Genomic DNA, 9,908 nt, shown 5'->3' with positions numbered 1-9,908 from the left:
TTTAACGAAAAATCAGCTTAAGCGAGCTTTGTACGATAAAATAGAACGTTCGAGGCGATAATCGATTTCGTATTGGCATCGGTGTGTAGGCCTGCGGTTTTACTTACACAAATAGAGTCTATCTTGGAGCAATGGCGTGAGCCCGTGTGAAAATTTGATAACGAATCTATGGATCGATGGGGCTGCAGAAATCGAGGGGCAATAGCTGCGGTTTCAATCCGTATGCTACTGTGGGATGCAATAAGCGAGCGCGGATTAGCCACCTTCGTGCCACCGCTTGCACGCTGTCGCCAAGTCTTCCTTGTTGCCGACGGACATCTAAAATAACGCATTAAAAAGTGTTAAGTGAGATTTTATTAGACGACGTGAAGTGTCAATCTACGATCTTATTGAAGTTATGGGACCGATCTTTTTAACAAAGATTCTGTTATTCAATACTGATCTTAAACTAATTTAATTTTGACGGTTGATGTAGAATGTGTTTTCAATGCAAACGATCTTCCCTAGTTTTTTATTTAAGAAAAAAGAAGCTCAGATTTCATTATTCTTCTTTCCTCATCTTAATATTAATTGTTATCCAAGTATTTCTCGAGACTTCATGGTCAACACATGCATAACGGACACCTCGCACGCGCGCCTCATTCACATCTGAAGCAATAAACACAGAATTGATCCGAGTGCAAACTCGAAAACCAAGGGTAGTTTTGTAGTTAGTAATAAGTTTAATATGCGTCTAGTATACCAAGTATTCAGATATTTTCATGTCTACTATACTAATAATTTAAAGAGCAAAGATTCGTATTTTTGTATGTATTAAAATAACTCTGAACTACTGAACTGATTGCAAAAATTCTTTCAACATTAAAAAACTGTTATTATTGAGTAACATAGACTATACTTTTATTATAAAATTTTAGTATCACACAAATGAAGTAGCAAACAGCAGCTTGTTTAATTGGTCAAAAAATTAACAATGTAAATTGATTTTACACTTTTCTTGTAACTTCTAACTTCAGTTCGTTCCTTTTATTCATCGTTATATGTGTTGATTGATATTTTAAAATGCTACAAAATCGACTTCTGATCTACAAATCAATCTTCGCATTACAATATAATACGTAATATTATGTTGTTTCGAAATTGGAAGTATAATTTAGAAATGTCTTCATATTTTTATGAAAGGATGCCGCAATAGATCGAACAACAAAAAAACAAATTATGTCGATAGGACGATACGACGACGAACGCACTTATCCAATATCGATGAGCTTTCTTGAGCCATTAAAACTATTAAAATGTAGGGCGTGGCTCTGCGGGTGGAATTAAGCTCCCAGCCGCAAACCACAGCTTCTGGATAAGCTGGACATTCAGCCTTGCACACCCGCCGCTCTACTTATAAGACATTCATTTTAGGACCTCATAAGTTCGTATATTTTAACTAAAAGAAATTGAAAGTATAAAAAACCATAAAAACTTAAACCGTTTTTTAAATTATTAATTATCAAGTAATATAGAAAGCTTTCGAACGAAAATGCATATTTTATATTCAAGAATTGCGTAAATTATTTATGCCTTACTTTGATTCATCTTTAAGTGTTACCAATACAATATTACCCTTCATGACGGACTACTAAAACAGTTAGGAAGTCATAGCAACACTGATTGATATAGTTGTATATAGAGTGCACCAAAGCATTCTTATTCTTATTGACCGACTTCCCAAAAGAAGGAGGTACTGAATTCGTCTGTATGTTTTTTTTTTAAATTAAATTTCCAGTTCACTTCATCTTCAAAACAACTACGAAAGTACCCGTCCATTAGGCCTATCTGATAAGAGTCGCGCCGCTCAACAATGTCTTCTTTATAATTCAGTTCATTTCGACTTTCCCCGGTCATTAGATTCGTTCACTATTTTCCGTTTGGCTTGGTTTTCACGCGTTTGCGATGAATTCGTAAGTGCAGTCGTAAACGCGCTGACCGCAGATCTCCACCGACGATGGTGGTTGAAAACATTGGCTTTAAAACACTAATGTGAACGAATTAGACTTAATAAGTACGTATAGAAGATGACATTTTATATGAAATATTCCCAAATTATTTAGTTATGGACATTAGAAAACTAATTAACGATAAACCTTTGAATAACTTCCAGTATGCATATTGTCACTTATTGTAACACTAAATAATGTTAATTATACAATCAGTATAAAAAATATAGTTTTAATTCTTATTATTATAAACTTTCAGAATTAATTTTTAGCGTGTGACCATAAATTCACGCATCAAATTTTTATTCTCCGCTACTCATGTGCACTTTTAAATGTACAGATCCAATGATTCGTTAAAGTTAGCAATTCAAATTGAAGGTTACCAGTCTTGAAATACCAAGAAAATTAAATCGAAGGTATAAATATATTTTACTTAAAAGCGGATCCCTAAAGTGTAAGTAACATAGAGCTTCTTTAGTGGCGATCACGTATCTCAAATTGAAGCATTAAAGGAGCTGATCGTTGCATCTTCGAGATCAGGTGCGTTGTAACGCGGCGCATTTGCGGTCGCGGCAGGATACGCGCTTGTACTGTAATGAGCGATAACGAAACCTTACAAATAATTCAACCCACGAAAAAAACGCACCGAATCACGTATAGCCGTATCCTTTGGAGGAAAATACGTATCAGATAGCACCGTGTAGACGCGCTCCCCTTCGCTCACACTAATCCTTTGACGGAGGAGCGGGATGTAGCTAGTAATGTGTTGCAACAATTTCAATGTGTACACCTTTCTCGTACAGTCAATTACAATTGCTACACGAATGCCGCCTGGCGTTAGCTCGGAGTTTGGGAAAATCTTGTTCGTACTAATGTTATAAATGCGAAAGTTTCGATGAATGGATGTTTGTTAGAGTTTGTCGCCTAAATGGCTGCATGGATTTTAATAAAACAAATTTCAAACCAAACTAAAGATGTAGATGATAGTCTGGAAGAACACATAGACTACTCACTTTTGTTTTTAAAATAAATAACATTATTTGTTATGCTATTATTATTTTCCTATCGTATTAAATTTTTAAGTTAACATTTATTTCAACATGTCAGAGAAAGGCTATGCCGTAGACTAGCTGTAAATAAGTGCACGCGTGTCCCCTGACTCGACAATGATTTGATTATCCTCGTGAGAAGGCACGCGAGTACCTCTTGGCCCATGAGTTTACGGTGAGGTAGGGGTACCGCTCACTTTAGCTTCTCTTGCCATTCATACTTATTTTATACATTGACCAGAACAAAGATTTTAAAACTTCAAAAGATTAAAGAAAATGTTGAAATAAGTAGAAAAGCATTCGGATTCAGTTTCTCTATTATATCAGCAGAATGAAGTGATACTACAAATTTCATCTAAAAATATTTTGTCCCTTTGATTTATATAGTTCTTGGTTGTCAGATGTAATCTATACTATTATATTATATTATATCTATACTATTATAATAAAGCGTAAACACACACTTATTTGTTGCCTAAGATGTCAGCAATTACAGCATATTTTTGAATAACTCTTTTTTCAATAAATGCCTTATACTTACGTCACGCTTTAGGCTATATATTTTCACACCATTATACTTAGGGGGTAAATATTTTAGATAAAAACCCTAATGTGGGAAAGAGACTTTAAGTTGTTGTAAGAAAGCAAGATTGCCATAGTATGGTAATTGGTATATTGACATTTGCAATTGAGAATTTGACAAATGCAAACAATAAATTAATAATTTCATGCGGATGAAGTTGCAAGGGAACAGCTAGTTTTAACATAAAATTTCTATTTTCAAAGCAACGATCGATTGTTCGACGTGTTTAACACAAATCAATGAAACATATCTTTTTCCAGTTCCGCAAGATTACGTATGATAAATAATATCTGATCGTCGTTTTTACGGAGTGTGAGTATACGTATAGGATGTAGGTAGATGTGATAGGTAACGCTAGCTCGCGTATCGCGTGGACCGGGGATAAAGTTACGAGATCGGCCGGCTGTATCAACGATCGTCAATCGCCTGGATCCATTCCGTGTAACAATACCTTCGGTGGGGCCATGAAGTATGCGATTACTCGTATGTATGTATCGGAATTTAAAGTGACGTTTTGTTATAAACATTTGTAATTCATCATTTCTTGATTTGTAATATTTTATGTTGATCCCTTTATTATTTGACACAAACACCTTATTCGTCTTTGGTTGTAGAGATGTAAATATCACAACTACATACTTCTATTTGGTACGCACATGTTACAATTACTAGCTTTTCAATTTAAAACAGATAAATTCAAAATTCTTTATGTATTAAACTCGTTATTAAATCTATTTTAATTACCAGCTTCATTGATTGCTCAAACAGTAAATATCACTAATAGTGCACGTAAATAATCCCTACTATTAACAAAATACCTAAATTCATATAAAAAATCAAAGGATTATTACAATTAAAAATCGCTCGCTCGCTTCGTGGCCACACACGGAATATCAGCGAGTTATATTATCCACAGCGAACGTGTCTTAAGAATCTGACGCACTGAGCCAGACAATGTTACCGTTTGAGATTCATAACTTCAATATGCATAAATTGTAGAAATGAGTACATTTCTTGATGAATACCGATATTTAAAAGAAATGCTGTAAGGTAAATGTACTATTAAATGACCCACTACAGTTCAACTTATATTAATACTTAAATAAATACATACCATCTATGGCGAAAATGAAATCGAATCTAATGCAATTTAGTACTTTTAACATGTCAAATAACTCTCATTGTGGTACGTAAAACAATTTCCCTTTACGATCGGTAGTCAGTCAGTTTTCATCGGCTCGTCAACTCGGCCGTCAAGCGCAGGAGGTATCGAATTTCGCCGAGTTACGATGTAAATGATCAGCAACAAAAACCTAACAAAACAACGAGACGAGAACCCGCGAGGGGTGAGAATATTCTTACATCGACTGAGATTTATAAAGCTTCAGTGAAATATGCGATCGCGTGGTTTTATTTCTTTTTATTAATTTGTTATTTTATGGCTTTATTGACCTCTATTGCAAAATAAACAAATAGGTCTCAGCTAAAAAAAATGTACTAGTAAGTTTTTGAAATAACAACTCAGGTTGAAAATACGAGATAAGCTCTGCTTTTCTAGTAGTTTTTTAAAAGAATTTGATTTGTTTCATACGATATCTACGTCATACTTCTTGTTCGTAATTAGTTGTATATCTCAAACTATAGTGTTGAACGTAACACCAGCTAGTGTAATTGTTTACCACATGATTTGCGTACATGAAATGTGTGTAACAAGAACAGGCGCGGCGTGATCAAAGGAGGCTAATTACTCACCTCCCCCCACTCCCCGCCCCTCTAATCAACGCCTTTGATTGGCCGAGAGACGTATTTGTAGCCGACAAGTTTCAATTGACGCGCTAATGTAGCTTCAGCGAGTCGCCTAAATAGTGTTAAATCGTTTAAAAAAAGCTAAAAAAATATTTATACTTAACAAATTCGATACTAACACAATTTAACGGTTACACTCAAGTAGAGACAAAATAATAGACAAATATAGGTTTATCGATAAGGTCTGCAGAGCATTTACTCAACAAATTTGAGCTTGATAACAGATTATCGATATAGGATACCTTTTCACGTAAATCAGCAGTGGAGTTATGAAGTAACAAAAAAAATACCGACGACCTGTGAATCTTCTAATTTTTTAATCGGGAACAAAGATATATGTGTTAGTTATGATGTAAGAATCGATTCCGATCAGATATAACACTACGTGAATACTATATCGATAATCCTTTCAACTGAATATAATTTAAGCTTCTGCTGTTTTCATTTATTGCGATATCGTTAAACGGGAGGTCGGTGCGATGGTGCGATGTTTTGACGGCCTAGGTGTGGATGTTAATATGACATTACCTACGTCGAGAGCGGACAGAGGGGGCGAGTGTGCGAGAACTGGGGGGCGGTAATTATCCCACGTCACCGGCAGGCCTAGGCGCCCTGTCTGTGCTATAGCTACGAACAGCTTTCATAACAGGAAAGTAAAGCAGCGTGAAAGGCAATTATTATTAAATAAATATCATGCAAAAGTTATTTCAGTAATATCCTTATAGGTATAAATTAATGAACGACTTGATATTCCTTAGTTTATTTTTAAATAATTAGGGTAAAAACAGATAGCGTATGTACTTCTGTAAGTATAATGAAAGGGGAACTATCTTAAGATCACTTGAGATTACTAACCATCAATTTCACTCGCAATCAAATCAGTTTGACAGACTGTTCTGAGATTCTTAGTGTATTCAATAAGGTTTAATATTTAATCGTAAGTTATCGCTTTTTTACCTCATAATGATAGGACTAATTATCAATTTTAGCGAAAATTCACTATGAAAATGTTTCCACAATCTAATCAAACATTTTAATTCGACGTCAAAGTCGCAGCGAGTTTCGAACGCGGAATAATTTCATGACAAAATCGCATCGGACCGCAGCATCGCGGGCACGTGCGACGAGCTTTTATTTAGACACCTAATTAAATATTTATTAAGTGCGTATCTCATTTATACATTTAAACGATTTTAATTTCATGTACGAGCGCACTAAATTAGGAACGGTGAGCGGCCGCACCGCAAAATGAAGTGGATTCGTTCAGGTTCGAAGCCGGCTCTCGCGCCAGCGCCACTGAAAATCATTAGCGAAAACACTTTTGCATTTCAAATAGTACGGATTAATTCGTTGTTTCGATAATACATTTTAATACTATGCATGCAGAATGTATATTAAAGTATATTAAAAATAAAACTTTGTATAGAAAAATGTAAATTATAAATTAATTTTAGGCTTCTGAGGACGCCTTTATATACGCCTTTGTGGACGCCTAAACCTTTTTGTATTTTTTTAAAGTTAGGTACAAGACAAACTAACAGGTACACATAGTGTCGTTTTTCTGATTCATAGTTGAATTGTCAAGTGGGAATTTTATTTCGAAACTACCGATTCACTATTAACAAATATTTCTTATACGAATATCAAGAGGACCTTGGCTGTTTACAAAATCATCGGTGACTTATAGTTTTATAGTTAACTACTCCTGTATCAGTGCTACCATAGGTTAGCAAGTACCAAGGCAACATACATACAGGAACCAAATATTTTAGGTTTTCTAAAAGATTGTTGAAGTGCAATTTTTATACCTGTAAATGAGTTCACATAATTATTTATTAGCAAGCAACCAGCTGTTCTGACTCACATTATCACGGATCAGAAAATCCAATTAAAAATGACAAATTTCAGTGCGTTTGTGGAAAATCCGTCGCATTTAAATCGTAACAATAACGGTAGTAACGCGTCAGACGCATTACAATTATAATTCTACGTTTTCAATCGGAACATTTTATATCAGAGCTGTTCATTACTTATGCGGGAAATACCGTTGTCTTTCGTTTGCGTCACTGTTTTGCAGGTAAATTATTACCATTTTTTATTTACATAAATAGGACAGGAACTATGTAGGAAGTTAACTATAAAACGCAAATTTATTGTCAACATGGCCGCCTTAAGCGCTTTAAAAATCAGTCTAATGAATCTAAAATACTACGTCCAGTGACTAGTGCCCTCTAGGGCCCGTTACCCAATGCATTGTAGCTCTTGCACCCTCGGGTTACTGCGGCACTGAAAAAATATGAACTTAAAATAGCAAGGAACTTAAAAATAGGGGTTTTAAACATTTAAATATGAAGGATATTGTAAACTACGTAATATTATTGGTCAAGCAATATACACAGCATGTCAACGTCAATGTAAACATACCAGTAAGGAAAAAAATGTTTACTATGATTCATTGCGTAAGTAATGACTTTGTTGAGATAGTAATTCAATGGAATTACTATCTCAACAAATTGAGCACAACATTCGATGTCTGCGTTACTATTTTACTATATTGCAATAAAAACAGAATAGTGGTCTGCAAGTCTTAGTTACTTTCGACCTTATGAACCTTGCAATAGAGGCTATAATTCCCGTGTTATTTGTATGCAGTTAGTCAACGTTAAAAACAAAATGATTATGTTAATTCTGTCAGTTGTAAGTTGTAAGCTTTGTATGTATATTTGAGAGGCACGCGAGGTGTGGCACGTATACATTGCGAACTCTAGGACCTGAAACGTCACCAATAATTGACTTTTGCTGATTCATTTCATTGTTAAATTATTGTATACTAAATTTTGCCCGCAACTCCGTCCGGGTGAAATTAAAAATATAGTAAAAATCTATTTACTCAGTGGTTACTTAGGTTTTTAATGGTTAAAGATTTTTTGAAATCGGCACACCAGTTTTTGTTTATTTCGATACAAACAAATCTTTCCTCTTTATTATAAGAATGAGAAAACTTTTGCCCGTGACTTCCTCTGCGCGGAATTAAAAACAAATCTTAGCAAGTAGCCTATTTGTTTTTCCAGACTATGTTCTACATCTGTGAGAGATCCGTTAATCCATCCGAATATCCATAGAAAAGATTTCTCTTTTATTAAAAAAAAGGTGAAAAGAAGCTACATTAATACTGTTTGATATACTTAAACGTACTTTAGAAGTTTTATCATGTCAGTTATAAATTAAAAGTTTAGTTATTTATTTATTCAGAAGAGTGTCGGCAGAAATCGTAAAAATCCAGTCGTGCATTACCCTTTTCTTTTTTTTTGGCTGACAATAAAATTTTATGTAAAAACGCAAAATGAATAAATTCAAATTGTGTTTGTACATTTTCGTGTGTTTATCAGTCAATTGTTCAACAGGAAAATGTTTCATTCTGTGAATTTTCGTTTATAATTGAAATATTATTGTGAAATATTTTATATTTTATGTATGTGCTGCTCTTCCATACATCTCTATCAGCCGTCATATCTGAATCCACTCCTTTCTTAAGCATATCCTCTTCACACAATCCATCTATACTTTTTTCGGTCTTCCTCATCCTTTGTAGCCATCCACATTCATTCTTAACACTTTCTGGTTAATGTCCCCATAGTCTCGTCGCATAACATGTCCATACCACGCTAACCTATTGCTTCTCAATGTCTCCACCACTGGCGCTAATTTCAAACTTCCTCTAATATAACATTAGTTAATATTTAAAAATGTTTTTGGGATATATGTTTATATATTTCAAATAAAATTGAGTCCCAATGTTGTTTGTTAATAAAATGCCTAATAATATAATATTCATATTGTCACAAAGAATTTGTCACTTATGTTAGAATCGGAACAAATTCCGCTAAGCGACGCAGGTAAAATTCCTAATGCATATTTATTAACTGATTTGCCAACTTATACGTCACTACGTTAACACCAAGGGGATTAACATGTTAATTACTAAGCATAATTGTTTAAGCATTTCGTAATGATGGCTCTGGCTCTTACCTTGTTGATCATTGAATGACCTTGACCAAATTTCAATTCATTTTAGAACACTGTGTCGACCTTCGTAAACACCATTACAAACTTTTAAGCACATCGAACCCATAACAGTGGTAACATCGATCATATAACGATTGTATGCATAATTTCTGTTGCATACTTGACCCCACTTTCGTTGTATAGCGCTTAGGCGTGAATCAACCGGCAATCCCAAAACGTGAACGGCGCTAGTTCCGCACACGTGACCTCCATTTAAAAACCCGTCATTGACAATGGCAGATAGACGACCCAATAAGTCTTTGTTAATTAAAGAAACACGGTTTTAATTGAATATTAATTCTTAATTAATCTTGTAAACATTTATATAATTTTATATTGTCGAGACAACAATTTAACGTGCATTTGCTGCTAAGTTCTAGTCAAATTCGAAGCCATAGTAATTTTATCAATAAAATT

This window comes from Papilio polytes, unplaced genomic scaffold, assembly GCF_000836215.1.
Source record: "Papilio polytes unplaced genomic scaffold, Ppol_1.0 DF824191.1, whole genome shotgun sequence".
Classification (NCBI taxonomy): Eukaryota; Metazoa; Arthropoda; class Insecta; order Lepidoptera; family Papilionidae; genus Papilio; species Papilio polytes.
Note: the sequence above shows the minus strand (reverse complement) of the source record.